Raw genomic sequence first — 17,713 nt, forward strand, 5'->3', positions numbered from 1 at the left:
GTAGATCTATTTGTTAACCTACTTGGACAAACCTACGTAAGATTGCAGTATATGAAGTAACATGTCAATTTAGAAATACTGCTTTTCTAAAATCTGTATTTTCATAGGGGGTGCCTGAGTGGCTCAGTCAAGTGTCCAATTCTGGATCTCAGGGTCTTGAGTTCAAGCCTTCCATTGGGCTCCACGCTGGGTATGGAGCCTACTTAAAAAGGAATGAATGAATGAATCTGCATTTCATAGAACAAATTTATTAAAAAACCTCATGCTTTTCCCCAGCTTTTTAATTTGAAAATTTTAAAATCCACAGAAAAGTTGAATATCCATTCACCTTTACCCAGATCCAGCAGTTAACATTTTTAGTTTGTTTTTTCTGTGCGTGTGTCTGTGTGTCTATTTGCATACACAGCCATGCACAAAACATTATTTTGGGTGAACCATTTGAAAGTCGGGACACTATGACCCTTCACCCCTAAATGCTTAAGCATGTGTTTCCTAAGAATAAGGACATTCAGCTATGTAGCCACAATACTAGTATCATGCCTAAGAAAGTTAATAATTCCAGAATCTAATACACAGTCTGTAGTCAGATTTTTCCAGTTGTCTTCTGTGGACACTTTTGTTTTTTTGGTCCAAGGTCCAGTCAAGTTCATTTGGTTGTATTGTCTGTTTAGGTTTTTTTTTGTTTTTTTTGTTTTTTTAAATTAAAGTTTATTTTATTTTTGAGAGACAAAGAGCACAAGCAGGGGAAGGGGAGAGACAGAGGGTGTGAGAGAGAGAATCCCAAGCAGGCTGTGCACTGCCAGGGCAGAGCCCAACACGGGGCTCAAACCCACAAACCGCGAGATCATGACCTGAGCCTTAAAGTCAAGAGTTGGAGACTTAACTGACTGAGCCACCCAAGTGCCCCTATTTAGGTTCTTTTAAGTCAATACAGATGGCTTTATGACTTTGCATGTCTTCCCTGTGCTTATTTTCTCTGAATCATTCCAGTTTTAGTGTATGGGCTACCAAAGTGGGCACTAAGAGCTTTTCAAGTGATGTGTTCATACTGTTACTAAATTTTATCCCAACCCACAAGTATCCGTTTGTATAACATTAAGACATTAAAAAATATCTTACGGGAACATGTATTCATGACCGCTGCATCATACCCCACTTAATAGGTTACTTTCAAAATTAATCTTTAGAATATTTGTTTCCAACAGAGTTCATCACTTGCAACTGTAAAGTCATACACCCTAGACTACCAACTGAGGGTTACATTTTTTAATAAAGCATGTATTAAAACCCACCAAATGCCAATTGTTAACATAAAGTAGATAAATCTGAGCAAACATAAGCATTTGTGATTTTTATTATTCTCCCCTTTTTAAAATGTTTTTTATAATTTTATTTTTTTAATTTACATCCACATTAGTTAGCATATGATTTCAATAGTAGATTCCTTAATGCCCCTTACCCATTTAGCCCATCCCCCCTCCCACAACCCCTCCAGCAACCCTCTGTTCTCCATATTTAAGTCTCTTACGTTTCATCCCCCTCCATTTTTATATTATTTTTGTTTCCCTTCCCTTATGTTCATCTGTTTTGTCTCTTAAAGTCCTCATATGAGTGAAGTCATATGATTTTTGTCTTTCTCTAATTTCACTTACCATAATACCCTCCAGTTCCATCCACGTAGTTATAAATGGCAAGATTTCATTATTTTTGATTGCCGAGTAATACTCCATTGTGTATATATATATATATATATATATATATATATACACACACACACACACACACATATATATACCACATCTTTATCCATTCATCCATCGATGGACATTTGGGCTCTTTCCATACTTTAGCTATTGTTGATAGTGCTGCTATAAACATGGGGGTGCACGTGTCCCTTAGAAATAGCACACCTGTATCCCTTGGATAAATACCTAGTAGTGCAATTGCTGGGTTGTAGTTCTATTTTTAATGTTTTGAGGAACCTCCATACTGTTTTCCAGAGTGGCTGCATCAGTGTGCATTCCCACCAGCAATGCAAAGGAGATCCTCTTTCTCCGCATCCTCGCCGACATCTGTTTGTTGGCTGAGTTGTTAATGTTAGACATTCTGACAGGGGTGAGGTGCTATCTCATTGTGGTTTTGATTTGTATTTCCCTGATGATGAGTGATGTTGAGCATTTTTTCATGTGTCGGCCATCTGGATGTCTTCTTTGGAGAAGTGTCTATTCGTGTCTTTTGCCCATTTCTTCCCTGTATTATTTGTTTTTTTGGGTGTTGAGTTTGATAAGTTCTTTATAGATTTTGGATACTAACCCTCTATCTGATATGTCGTTTGCAAATATCTTCTCCCATTCTGTCAGTTGCCTTTTAGTTTTGCTGATTTTTTCCTTCACTGTGCAGAAGCTTTTTATTTTGATGAGGTCCCAATAGTTCATTTTTGCTTTTGTTTCCCTTGCCTCTGGAGACATGTTGAGTAAGAAGTCGCCGCGGCCAAGATCAAGGAGGTTTTTTCCTGCTTTCTCCTCGAGAATTTTGATGGCTTTCTGTCTTACATTTAGGTCTTTCATCCATTTTTAGTTTATTTTTGTGTAGGGTGTAAGAAAGTGGTCCAGGTTCATTTTTCTGCATGTCACTGTCCAGTTTTCCCAGCACAACTTGCCGAAGAGACTGTCTTTATTCCATTGGATATTCTTTCCTGCTTTGTCAAAGATTAGTTGACCATACTTTTGTGGGTCCATTTCTGGGTTCTCTATTCTGTTCTATTGATCTGAGTGTCTGTTCTTGTGCCAGTACCATACTGTCTTGATGATTACAGCTTTGTAATACAGCTTGAAGTCTGGGATTGTGATGCCTCCTGCTTTGGTTTTCTTTTTCAAGATCGCTTTGGCTATTCGGGGTCTTTTCTGGTTCCATACAATTTTTAGGATTGTTTATTCTAGCTCTGTGAAGAATGGTGGTGTTACTTTGATAGGGATTGCATTGAATATGTGGATTTCTTTGGGTAGTATTGATTTTTTAACAATATTTGTTCTTCCTATCCAGCAGCATGAAATCTTTTTCCTTTTTTTTTTGTCTTCTTCAATTTCTTTCATAAGATTTCTACAATTTTCTGTGCATAGATTTTTCACCTCTTTGGTTAGATTTATTCCTAGGCATTTTATGGTTTTTGGTGCAATTGTAAATGGGATCGATTCCTTGATTTCTCTTCCTGTTGCTTCATTGTTGGTGTATAGGAATGCAACCAATTTCTGTGCATTGGTTTTATATCCTGCAACTTTGCTGAATTCATGAATCAGTTCTAGGAGTTTTTTGGTAGAATCTTTTGGGTTTTCCATATAGAGTATCATGTCATCTGCAAAGAGTGAAAGTTTGACCTCTTCCTGGCCAATTTGGATGTCTTTTATTTGTGTTATCTGATTGCAGAGACTAAGACTTCCAATACTGTGTTGAATAACAGTGGTGATAGTGGGCATCACTGTCTTGTTCCTGACCTTGGGGGGAAAGCTCTCAATTTTTCCCCATTGAGGATGATATTAGCATTGGGTCATTCATATGTGGCTTTTATGATCTTGAGGTATGATCCTTCTATCCCTACTTTCTTGAGGGTTTTTATCAAGAAAGGATGCTGTATTTTGTCAAATTCTTTCTCTGCATCTATTGAGAGATCATATGGTTCTTGTCCTTTTTTTTTATTGATGTGATGAATCACATTGATTGTTTTGCAGATATCGAACCAGCCCAGCATCCCAGGTATAAATCCCACTTGGTCGTGGTGAATATTTTTTTTAATGTATTGTTGGATCTGGTTGGCTAATATCTTCTTGAGGATTTTTGCATCCATGTTCATCAAGGAAATTGGTCTATAATTCTCCTTTTTAGTGGGGTCTCTGGTTTTGGAATCAAGGTAATGCTGGCTTCATAAAAAGAGTATGGAAGTTTTCCTTTCACTTCTATTTTTTGGAACAGCTTCAAAAGAATAGGTGTTAACTCTTCCTTAAATGTTTGGTAGAATTCCCCTGGAAAGCCATCTGGCCCTGGACTCCTGTGTTTTGGAAGATTTTTGATTACTAATTCGGTTTCTTTCATTTATATATATATAATTTATTGTCAAACTGGTTTCCATACAACACCCAGTGCTCATTCCAACAGGTGCCCTCCTCAATGCCCATCACCCACTTTCCCCTCTCCCCCAGCCCCCATTAACCCTCAGTTTGTTCTCAGTATTTAAGAGTCTCTTATGATTTGCTTTCCTCCCTCTCTGTAACTTTTCCCCCCCTTCTCCTTCCCCCTGGTCTTGTGTTAAGTTTCTCAAGATCCACATATGCGTGAAAACATATGGTATCTGTCTTTCTCTGCCTGACTTATTTCACTTAGCATAATACTCTCCACTTCCACCTACGTTTCTACAAATGGCCAGATTTCATTCTTTCTCATTGCCAAGTAGTATTCCATTGTATATATAAACGACATCTTCTTTATCCATTCGTCAGTTGATGGACATTTAGGCTCTTTCCATAATTTGGCTATTGTTGAAAGTGCTGCTATAAACATTGGGGTACAATGCCCCTATGCATCAGCCCTCCTGTATCCCTTGGGTAAATTCTTAGCAGTGCTATTGCTGGGTCATAGGGTAGATCTATTTTTAATTTTCTGAGGAAACTCCACACTGTTTTCCAGAGTGGCTGCACCAGTTTTCATTCCCACCAACAGTGCAAGAGGGTTCCCGTTTCTCCACATCCACTCCAGCATCTATAGTCTCCTGATTCAATTTCTTTACTGGTTATGGGTCTGTTCAAATTTTCTTTCTTCCTGGTTTTTTGATAGTTTGTATGTTTCTAGGAATTTGTCCATTTCTTCCAGATTGCCCATTTTATTGGCATATACTTGCTCATAATATTCTCTTATTATTGTTTTTATTTCTGCTGTGTTGGTTGTGATCTCTCCTCTTTCATTCTTGATTTTATTCATTTGGGTCCTTTCCTTTGTCTTTTTGATCAAACTGGCTAGTGGTTTATCAATTTTGTTAATTCTTTCAAAGAACCAGCTTCTGGTTTCATTGATTTGTTCTGTTTTTTTTTTGTTTCAATAGCATTAATTTCTGCTCTAATCTTTATTATTTCCTGTCTCCTGCTGGCTTTGGATTTTATTTGCTGTTCTTTTTCCAGCTCTTTAAGGCATAAGATTAGGTTCTGTATAGGAAATCTTTCTTCCTTCTTTAGGAAGGCCTGAATTGCTATATACTTTCCTCTTATGACTGCCTTCCTGCGTCCCAGAGGTTTGGGGTTGTGGTGTTATCATTTTCATTGGCTTCCATGAACTTTTTAATTTCCTCTTTAACTTCTTGGTTAGCCCATTCATTCTTTAGTAGGATGTTCTTTTAGTCTCCCAAGTATTTGTTACCTTTCCAAATTTTTTCTTGTGGTTGATTTCAAGTTTCATAGCATTGTGGTCTGAAAATATGCACGGTATGATCTCGATCTTTTTGTTCTTGTTGAGGGCTGATTTGTGTCCCAGTATGTGGTCTATTCTGGAGAACGTTCCATGTGCACTGGAGAAGAATGTATATTCCACTGCTTTAGGATGAAATGTTCTGAATATATCTGTTAAGTCCCTCTGGTCCAGTGTGTCATTCAAAGCCATTGTTTCCTTGTTGATTTTTTGATTAGATGATCTGTCCATTGCTGTGAGTGGGGTGTTGAAGTCCCCTACTATTATGGTATTACTGTCAATGAGTTTCTTTATGTTTGTGATTGATTTATATTTTTGGGTGTTCCACATTTGGCGCATAGATGTTTACATTTGTTAGGTCTTCTTGGTGGGTAGACGCCTTAATTATGATATAAAGCCTTTCTTCATCTCTTGATACAGTCTTTATTTTAAAGTCCAGATTGTCTGATATAAGTATGGCTACTCCAGCTTTCTTTTGTTGACCATTAGCATGATAGATGGTTCTCCATCCCCTTACTTTCAATCTGAAGGTGTCTTTAGCTCTAAAGTGGGTCTCTTGTAAACAGCATGTAGATGGGTCTTGTTTCTTATCCATTCTGTTACTCTATGTCTTTTGATTGGAGCACTGAGTCCATTGACGTTTAGAGTGAGTACTGAAAGATATGAATTTATTGCCATTATGTTGCTTGTAGAGTTGGAGTTTCTGGTGGTGTTCTCCAGTCCTTTCTAGTCTTTGTTGCTTTTGGTCTTTATTTATTTGTTTGTTTTTTCTCATCTTTTCTCCCCTCAGAGAGTCCCCCTTAAAATTTTTTGCAGGGCTGGTTTAGTGGTCACAAACTCCTTTAATTTTTGTCTGGGAAACTTTTTATCTCTCCTTCTATTTTGAATGACAGCCTTGCTGGATAAAGAATTCTTGGCTGCATATTTTTCTGATTCAGCACATTGAATACATCCTGCCACTCCTCTCTGGCCTGCCAAGTTTCTGTGGATAGGTCTGCTGCAAACCTGATCTGTCTTCCCTTGTAGGTTAGGGACTTTTTTTCCCTTTCTGCTTTCATGATTCTCTCCTTGACTGAGTATTTTGTGAATTTGACTATGAGATGCCTTGTTGATGGTCGGTTTTTGTTGAATCTTATGGGAGTCCTCTGTGCTTCCTGGATTTTGATGTCTGTGTCTTTCCCCAGGTTATGAAAGTTTTCTGCTATGATTTGCTCACATAACCCTTCTACCCCTATGTCTCTATCTTCCTCTTCTGGGACCCCTATGATTCTAATGTTGTTCCTTTTTAATGAGTTATTGATTTCTCTAATTCTTAAATTGTGCTCTTTCACCTTAACTTCCCTCTTTTTTTCTGCTTCATTATTCTCCATAAGTTTGTTCTCTAGATCTCTGATTCTCTGTTCTGCCTCATCCATCCTTGCCACTGTGACATCCATTCGAGATTGCAGCTCAGTTATAGCATTTTTATTTCATCCTGACTAGCGTTTACTTCTTTTATCTCTGCAGAAAGGGATTCTATTTTCAACTCCAGCTAGTATTCTTATTATTGTGATTCTAAATTCTGGCTCTTGCTTGGTTAATTCCCTGGCTGTCGTTTCTTCCTGCTCTTTCTTTTGGGATGAATTCCTTCATTTGGTCATTTTGAAGGGAGAAAAGGAATTAATGAGGTAAAAAAAATTAAAATTGAAAAAATATTAAAATTAAAAAATTAAAAACAAGCACACACACACACACACAAAGCCTAATAAATGTTGTTAGATCCTAGGTGTGTTTTGGTCTGGGTGTTGAAAGGGGCTTGATTAGAGAAAAAAGGGGAAAGAAAAAAAAGGAAAGAAATCATTTGAAAATTTGACACTAAAGTAGACTAAAATGAAATGATGGAAGTAAAATAGAATTTGAAAAAAATTTACACAAAAGTAGAAAATATAGTAGAAAAAAATTAAAGAAAAATAGTTTTAATAAAAATTGAAAATAAAAATGAATTTTTTCTCTTTCTGTATTCAAGAAAATGAAAAGAAATGAAAAAGAGAAAAAAGAAAAAAGAAAAAGAAAGAAAGAAAGAAAATTGAATAGATGGTCCAGCGAACAGATTGAAATATGACTGAAATTACTTGGTTTTCCCCTAGAAGTCAAACTATGAAGCCTTTTATAGTCCATAAACTAAGCAGGTGGAGACTTGTGTTCCTGAAGAGCAAGGTTGGCCCAGTTGGGTGGGGCTTAGTGTAATGGCTCTGTACTCCACTAGATGGTGCTGCTAGCCTACTGGGGTGGATTGTTGTGGCGCTCGTAGGTGTGTGTGCGCACACGTGGGAGTGGTGAAAATGGTGTCACCCAGCTACCCAGTCTCTAGTATCTGAACTCTGTTCTCCCTCATTAGCAATCGTGCACCCATCCTTTGTCTTCAGCTTCCTTCCACTCCCCGCTTTTACACAGTCCATGACCAAGCCCTAGGTAGAACCTTCCTCCTGAGTTTTGTCTCAGATGAGGCTGTGCTTCTCGACCCCTTACTTCTGAGGGACTGTGGCTTTGACCCTTTCTGCCCCTCTGTGGAAGGTCTCACTGAGCAATGGCCGGGTGCTGGCTGCACCCAGGAACGTTCGTGGGACTGTGCTGCTGCTGACACCCAGAGACTGCGGCTGGGTGCCAGCCCATCCCAGAAAAAGTTTGCACGATTGTGTAGCAGCAGTGTTTCAGGGAATATGGAAAATCACATCACACATCTGGCACCAGGCTTCACCCTCAGTGACCTCGTTCCAGCACCAGCAAATGTGGTTTTCTCCTGGGTCCACTGGGGTCTTTGCCTGTGCAGGGGCCACACAGCCTCTACCACGTGTCCTCCCAGCAAGGGAACCACCTCTCCCTGTGTGGCCTGAAGACTCCTGGACTCCACTCTACTCCTGGGGATTCACCCTTCCCACCAGAGTGCCACCGGGTATTGAGCTGCAGAGTTTCAGCCTCTGTGCTCCCCTGTTTATAGTTTTAACAGAATTTAAACCCTCTCCTTTCTCCTTTCTCCCTCTTTAGTTCAGTCCCTGTGGCTGTTTCCACTTTCTCTCCAGCTGCTTTGTTGGGGGGGGGGGGATACTTTTCCTGTATTCTTCCCCCCCATCTCAGCCCTCTCTCCTCATGCAAAAGTGGCTCCCTGCCCTCCATGGCTTCTCTCTCCCCCAGTTCACCTTTCCATACCACATACCTGCTGAGTTCTGTGGTTCAGGTTGTGAAGATTATTGTGTTAATCCTCAGATACGTTTTCTAGGTGTGCAGGATGGTTTAGTGTTGGTCTGGCTGTATTTCATGAACATGAGACACACAAAAAACTCCCATGTTGTTCTGCCATCTTGGCTCCTCCCTATTTCCCCCTTTTTTATTGAAGTATACTTGACACACAATGTTATGTCAGTTTCAGGTATGCAACATGGTGATTGGATAACTCCATGTACTGTGCTCCCCACAAGTGTAGCTGCCATCTGTCACCACACAGCGCTATTACAGCACCGTTGACTACATCCCCTGTGTGGTACTTTTCATCCCTGTGACTACTCATTTCGTAACTGGAAGCCTGTGTCTCCCACTCCCTTCATCCATTTCACCAATCCCTAACCCCCCGCTCCTCTGGCAGCCATCAGTTTGTTGTCTTTATTTATCAGTCTTAATTTCTAGGTTTCTGCCTATTTGTTTTGGTTTTTAGATTTCATATATAAGTGAAATCATAGTATTTGTTTTTACCTGACTTATTTTACTTAGTGCCATACCCTTTAGGTACCCAACCATGTTGTTGCAAATGGCAAGATCTCACTCTTTTTTTTATAACTAATATTCCATTGTATGTATGTGTATCTATCTGTCTACCTGTCTGCCTGCCTATCTATCTATCTATCTATCATCTATCATCTGTCCCACATCTTCTTTATCCATTCATCTCTATTGATGGACATGTAGGTTGCTTGCATATCTTTGTGTTAATAACATAATAGTTATAAGGGTGCATGGTATCTTTTTGAATGAGCATTTTTTTGTTTTTTGTTTTGGTAAATACTGCATTTGTGATTTTTAAATGAATAAGGGATAAAAAATAAGTTTTAAACCCAGGATGACTTAAAAAGTTCCCCAGGTAAATGAGGCAGTTTAAGAGCAGACTGTCTGGTTTCATATTTGCTCTTCATCTCTCACGATGGCACTGGACAGATCACAATAAGTTGCAGTCTCATTAAGCCTCAGAATTCTCACCTGTTAATAGGTATATAGCACTTCCCTGAGAGGATCATTCTGAGGATCAAGTGTGCTAATACATGTAAAACTATCATGTACCCAGTATATACTACATACTCAATGTTAGCTATTAACGTCTGGATGCTCAAAGTTCTATCTCTTCCCTGGTGTCTGAGTATCTACCAGCAGGTCAAGAGAGGACCTAGCTTATGCTTGGTTAAAATTACCATCTCCAGCCTCAGTCTACACCACCTAATGGTGTAATGCAGGATCAGCAGGGAACTTTGAGCCCAATGTGCTTGGAGTAACGCCCTCAATGCTTTCATCACAGGGGTCAGTAAGCCACTCCAGACTCTGCAGGACACTTGGAAAGGCCTTGTCACCTGTTTCTACCTCTTGGTATAAAGCCTTGCCACAACTTTCTTCCTCAAAACCATTAAGGCAAATTTCACATGCCCTTGACTCCTGTTAATTTTATCACTGCAAGAAGCCCTATAAAGGTGTCTGGGTGGCTCAGTCGGTTAACTGTGTGACTCTTGATTTTGGCTCAGGTCATGATCTCACGGTTTGTGGGTTCAAGCCTCCTCACTGACAGTGCAGAGCCTGCTTGGGATTCTCTCCCTCTCTCTCTCTCTGTGTGCCCCTCCTCTGCTCATCACACATACTCTCTCTCTCTCTCTCTCTCAAAATAAATAATAAATAAATCACCTTTGGAAAAAAAATCTCCATATCGCTTTTCACATTCTTCCTTCTGGAATATTCTTCCATATTCCCTCACCCACTCCCAGTCATTTCCACTATGCCCTCTGGAACTCAAAATCAATCAACAATAAAATTTCCTAAATCTTTAATTTGTTTCCACCTTTCTTTCACCTCCTTATTCTAGCCAAAACTACTTCCCTCGAATCCTTTCCAGGTCAGTTTTCTCTTGCACCCCTCACACCGCTCAGCTTGGAGAGAGACTAGACAGTCCCCTAATCTTCCATGCCCTAAAAGTCACTCTCTGAATCTTACATCAACAAACCATATCATCCACTATTTCTCCTGGTTGCAAATGAACCCGTTTTCACTTGCCCTCTCTCATCTTTACTCTTGGGGTTCCTGTCATTCCAGGACTGCTTCTGTCACAGCTTGTGAGGATTTCAATGTCCATTTTACATTATTTTTTTCTAGTTTCTCAGGTCCTTGCCTTCTTTCTCCAATGATCTTGTTCTCCAGCCTATATCGGCCACTTATTTCCACTTAAACCCTAAGCGTTTTTTGTTTTAAAGATTTTTTTTAAGTGTATTTATTTATTTTGAGAGAGAAAACATGAGTTGGGTAGGGGCAGAGAGATTGGGGGAGGGAGAGAATCCCTCCCCTAACACTGGGCTAAAACTACAAACTGTGAGATCATGACTTGAGCCAAAGTTGGAAGCTTAACAAACTGAACCATCCAGATGCCCCTCAATCCTAGTTTTTGACATTACCAATATCCATAATCCTGGGTACCAATTTTAAGCATCCAGCTCTGACCCACATCGCCTACTCTCCCAGCTCATTCCTCTCACGCCCTAACTCTATTCTTTGCAGGCCTTTTGGAGAGTGTCCAACCCAACCCCACCAGATGGCGGTCATGTGTGGTTCATATTTTGTCCCCAGAAAACATGCCTCAGCCACAAACCCTGGGAATGCTGTTGTATCCCAACAGGTCACAGACACTTTGCACACACCATCAGAGCCCTTAGCAAGCCAGTCTCTCAACTTTTTAATTTTCTAGGTGGGATTCAGTCACAAGTCTTTTGTGCTCCTTCCCCCAACTTCAGGGGCACATACTCCTGGGGGAAGTGATCTTATTCCCAGATTAGAGGTAAATCTTGGTTAGTGTGAATCAATCATGGCAAACCCATTCTCCTCACTAGCAACTGGTGTAGGTAAATGAAGTCTTCCAAGAGAGGGGCTTCTTTGCTGTTAAAAATCAAGTTGTAGTAAAAGCAGGACATTTTCTCTCTGGGCAATCTCTTGTCTGGATGATATACATAAATTTCTCATACACGATGGCAGCCTAACTGAGGAAAATCTGACATGCTGAAGAGTAGAAAAAGAAGTTGCTCATGATATCACTCTAAGTCACTGAACCAACCAGTCCTGGAGCCATCCTATCTGGGGACTCCTTGTTAATTGAAAGAATAAATCCTCATGTTTAAGCCATTCTCAACTGGTTTTTGTGTTACATCTTGCCAAAAGTCTCCCATGTGATAAGAGTTGTTCTTACTGGGTGCCAACACCAGATCCTGTATACATATCCTCTTCTTTAACAATCTGTAAGTACTGTTATTGTGCCAGTTTTAAAATGAGTAAACTGAGGCACAGGTCACAAAGTCAGTAAGTGGGAGAGCAGGGTTCAAGCCCATCTGTCTGTAGGACTTCAAGGCCTAGGCTCTTAACCACCACACTGCAGCACCTCCTGGTGGAGACAGGGGGACACTACCTGAGGAACCCTCTGAGGAACCCAGAAGGTGGGGACCACTCACTGAAGCACCCCTTTCTGGCACCAGGCTGGTTGGACTTGTCCTGTAAAGTTCTTATTTTGTACTCACAGCCTGGTGAGACCTAAGACTCAGAAACGCATTAACTTTATACTCTCTACACCTATTTGGGACAGAATGTCACATTTAGTATCTGTCTCAGTATTACTTTAAATAAAAAAACATTAGTTATCATAAAAGTTCCAAAGTTATGTTTTCCAGTAGTTCTTGGAGGGAATCAAACCCATAATACTCTTTGAAAAAATTATGGGTACCAAATTTCTTATGGAAAAATGGTAAAAATTTTGATTTCTTATAACTATGAAAGGTGACAGACTATTAATTAGACATATTGTGGTGTTCATTTGCAAGCATAAAAATATCAAATCATCATGCTGTACATCTGAAACTAATATGGGGTTGTGTGTAAATTATACCTCGGTTTAAAAAAAAGTTTTGGTTTAGTCTGGGGAATGGGGAGCCTGAAGTATGTTCTTTAAAAGAAAAGGTCCAATGTAGAAAAAAATGTGCCAGAAATATGTGTAGCAGGTAGTTATCAGATAAAAATATGTTAATCCTTCTTTCAAAGATGTGTTTTGGGGGCACCAGGGTGGCTCAGTCAGTTAAGCATCCGACTCTTCGTTTCAGCTCAGGTCATGATCTGTGGCTTCATAAGTTTGAGCCCTGCATCAGGCTCTGTGCTGATGGTGTGGAGCCTGCTTAGGATTCTCTCTCTCTCTCTCTCTCTCTCTCTCTCCTTGCCTCTCCCCTGCTCACACTGTCTCTCTCTCAAAAATAAATAAACTTAAAAAAAAAAAAACCAAAGAGGTGCTTTGTTCAGTGAGGTAAAATAAATACTTTATGAACACTATTGATTAGGTGGGAATGGCCACAGCCCTTAACCTCAAGGGGTCAGGAAGTCTACACAATCCAGTTTCAAGAACCAGGGGGCAATGAGGAGAAACAAGGAGTATTTGTATCATTGGTATAGAAATTTTGTGTTCTCCAAGAGCAGGCAATCAGTATTTTTATTTATTGGGGTTTAAGGAACTTTAAAAGAGGAAGTATAAAAATGACTCAAAATCCCCACATGAAAAAGAATATTGATTTGAGGGAGCATGACATGCTAATGTACAGCACATCAAAGAGGCTCTGTTTTAAGAATAACAACTACTAGCACAGCAGAGAACGGAAGCTGTGGCTCTCCTCTTCCCCCAAGACTCTAAGATCTCCCCCCACTGCCCCAGAACACCCTTCACATGAGCCCCACCCCGGCCTCATGAGCTCTGATCGGTTTGTCTCTGTATCCCAGAGCCACTCGGCTCATTGAGTTGCTCAGAAATACCTGAAATATTTACCAAGGGCCATATTGCCTATCCAAGGCTCACTCTGGCACATTGCTGTTTGCCTAATTATAGTTATATCAAATAAATAATGTTGGGCATTTTAGAATGTTTATTATGGTCTACACCATAGTGTAGATCAGTTTAGAGCTGTCTCCGCTGGCTATTTGATTGAAAAGATGAGTGAGCCTCTTTGGATGTTATCAGGAGTGACAGTCCAAGCCTTTAGTCATTCCTATGGTGACTATATTGATTCATAAACTTTTATTTATGACAAATTAATCGTCAGCCCATCTTTGAAAACCAATTGTGGTTTGTATTTCCATTCTGCAATATTTGTGAAAGGGAAGTCACGTAACTAAAAGACAATTCAATGAAATTTAAGGAAATAATTCCTCATTCTCAAGATTTCCACTGAGGAACATTATTGCTAATCTATTTTGGACCTCCTATAAGAGGAATTACAGGGGCATCTTGGTGGTTTGGTCGGTTAAACATCTGACTTTGGCTCAGGTCATGATCTCATGGTTTGTGGGTTGGAGACCCATGTTGGGTTCTGTGCTGACAGCTCAGAGCCTGGAGCCTGCTTCGGATTCTGTGTCTCCCTCTCTCGGCCCCTTCTTCATTCATGTTATGTCTCTTTCTTTCTCAAGAATAAGTAAACATTAAAAAAATGAAATCTAAATGAATCCGGGTTATGATCTTGACTTGGCTATTTACAAACTGCTTGGAACTACCTGCTGTTTGTACCTACTGCTTGATAGTAGGCAAATTATTTTTCATTTCTAAGCTTGTTTCATTTTCTTTTATTTACTTTATCTATCTCTATTATTTATCATTACTGTCATCTATCATTTCTATCTATCCATGTATCCATCTATGGTAGACATTAAAGTATTCATTAATATCTATTTCCTTTTACTTCTAGGCATTTAGGATGATCATGCGTGTGTGTACGTGCTCACACACACACACACACACACAGAGCTACACATGACTTGCTCTGGTCAATGAAATAGGAGAGAAGTAGTGACTTGTATCTTCCAGCATTTAAGACAGGGTGTCAATTTTCCATCTTTCCTCCTCCCTGCTGCTGTGATTGGCAATGTGAATGGTGTGCCTCAGCTGAAGAATCTCTGAATGAAGGCTCTATGGAGTCCAGCCACTAAGGGCTGTTGTGAATAAGAAATACACTATTATTGTGATAAGTGAATGTGATTTGGGGATTGTTACTTAACCTAACTTAACCTGACCAATACATCATCTTCCCTTTTCCCAAAAAGAAGTTAAAGTAGCTGAAAGAGATGTATTGTACAATAGGATAAACAAGTGTCTGAGTAAGTTAAAGATAACATATAATAACATTTGCCTTACAGAATCATTGGGAGAAAACATATATATCCACCAGTGTGATTGATAATCAGTAGATAGAACAATATGAGCTTCCAGCTGTTTTTTATGTTTGGATCCTTCTATATGATGGTCCCTCCCCACCCCAGAGTTCTTTGCTCACTTTCCACCATGCTCAGGGAGGCCTTCTTTTGACCTACTTGCTTACAATTACAATCTAGTTTCTCCCATGCCACACTCATTACCATTCTTAACTTTTTTTCCATTGTACGTATCACCATCTGCCATACTATATATTTTACTTACTTATTTGTTTGGTATGTGTCCCTCGACACTAGAATGGAAGTTCCATGAGGAAAGGGGTCTTTATCTGTTTTGTTCACTGCTGTATTCCCAGATCACCTAGAACAGTGCCTGACACAGTGCTCAATAAATATTTTTGAATGAGTTTGGATTAATGAATTGTGATTTGATAGGACTCACCAGAATCCTTAGTACAGACACCAAAATGAAATAAATAGCCAACTACCTGGTGTTTCAGAGTTTGGGATATCAAAATATACACACCACCCTGTCTTCTACATGTATACCCTCCTTGACTGTCATCTGTCCATCAGTACCTTCCCTGCCTCCGCTCCCTTTTTGGCATGCTGGTTTTGAGAGATAACTACCCACCATAGTCTTCAACAACAATACTAATGAGAACTGAAACAAAATAATGATTAACATTTATTAAGCACTCATGACATGCTAGCTTCAAAGCTAAGTACATTCCATTCATGACCGAATTTGAATTTCAAACAACTCTGAAGCAGTCCTATTATCACCATTATTTTAAAGATGAAAAAAATTGAGGCTTAATGATGCTAAATAATTTGCCCCAAGCCACATCCCTAGTAAGTGGTAATGTAGATATTTAGTTCTCTATTGCTGTGTAACAAGCCACCCCAAACATGGTGGCTAAAAATAATTTGTTATTGTTTGTCATGATTCTGTGGGTCAAACGGGCTCAGCTAGATGGCTCTCTTGGAGTCTCCCATATGACTGTATATTGTTGCAGGTAGGTGACAGCTGACCTGTGTGTCCCAGATGGCTTTCACATGTCTGGCATCTCAGAAGGGATGCCTGAAACACTTGGGGACTGTCCAGTCTTCTCTTTGTCTATACAGCCTCTCCACACTGTTAGTTTAGGGTTGCTTCCAGCATGGTGGCCTTGGCATACATAGTCAGACTCCTGACTGTGGTGACTGGCGTCTTATGAACTGACCTTGGGAGTCACAGTGTCATTTCCCTCACATTCTATTAGCTATACAGGACCAGCTCAGATTCACTGTGGAGGACATAAATAATGGAAGGCGTGTCTCATTGGGGGATTATTTTGGAGACTCACTATCATGGTGGGATTTTTAAAAATATTTATTTTTGAGAGAGACAGAGAGCGCAGGGGAAGGGCAGAGAGAGAGGGACACAGAATCTCAAGCAAGGTCTGCACTGTCAGCACAGAGCCCTATGTGGGGCTCAAACTCATGGAACTGTGAGATCATTACCTGAGCCGAAATCAAAAGTCAGACACTTAACCGACTGAACCATCCAGGTGTCCCTATCATGATATGATTTTTATCCAGATATTCTGAACCTAAGCTAGTGGTTGTGATGTGGAAGTGTTGGGATTCAGAGCCAACGGCCAAGAAAGAATTCTTGAGACATCCTTGGTGCGAAAAAGGTAGTTTTATTAAAGCACAGGGACAGGATCCAGCGGTAGAAAGAGCTGCACTGGGACTGTGAGGGGTAACTGATTACATAAAACTTTGGTTTGCGAGCATAATTAATTCCAGATATGGAATGAAATGGAATGAAATTCATTCCATTCAAAGCACTCATATATCAAAGCGAATTTCAAGAACCATTGGCTTGGTTGTGATCATGTGACATTCGGTGTCACATACTACTCACATTGCAAGACATCACTCATTTATCAAGTTAAAATGTATTAGAAATGTTTGCTTGTCTTGCAGAACAAATTCCTTGTAATCCAAGGTTTTACAGTATATACTTTCAGGTTGGGAGGGGGTCAGAGACTGCACAAGCCTCCAAGGTATTTGGAAACAAGGTTTCTAGGACCCTGAGGGGGCTAGCTATTGTTAGGAAAATGTCATTTATTACTGTTCAATAAACCCTCAGTCATAAGATCCTTCAGATGTGTATCGGTGGGCCATATGCTTGGAGGATGATTGCTAACATATATCTTGGGATGAAGAGATAAAGGAAATTTCCAAAGGAATTTCTATATTTTAGAGTAGACTCACAGGATCCTGGGGTGTCAGAATAAGGTTAAGCTAAAATCGCCTTTTGCCTTGCAAAGTGTCAACCTCAAGGAAGCTGAGCTCTCAGAGGAAGGTCACTCTGCCTGCTTCAAGGACTTGTTAATTGGCTGTATGTTATAGGGACATTTAATTTTTTTTTTGCCTTTGTTTCCCACATCAGTTTGCAAACCCATTTATCTAAATGGAGGAGGCAGGTGACATATGAGGAAGGAAGCCCTGATGCAAGACAGGTGCCGGAGGAGAAGACGAGGTGAACAAGACAGCACAGGTCTTATGAAAGGACCACCTGCTGTCAGCACTAGCAACTTTGTCTTTCAAGACTTCAGGTCCCCAATTTCTGCATTTTAAGGGAAGCCAGATATATTTATAAAATATCCTATTTTTTTATTTTTTTTATTTTTGAGAGAGAAAGAAAGAGCATGCTTGTGCAAGTAGGGGAGGGGCAGAGAGAGAGAGAGAGAGAGAGAGAGAGAGATGGAGGCAGAAGATCCAAAGAGGGCTCTGCACTGCCAGCAGAGAACATGATGTGGGG

This window comes from Lynx canadensis, chromosome F1 (genome assembly GCF_007474595.2).
Source record: "Lynx canadensis isolate LIC74 chromosome F1, mLynCan4.pri.v2, whole genome shotgun sequence".
NCBI lineage: Eukaryota > Metazoa > Chordata > Mammalia > Carnivora > Felidae > Lynx > Lynx canadensis.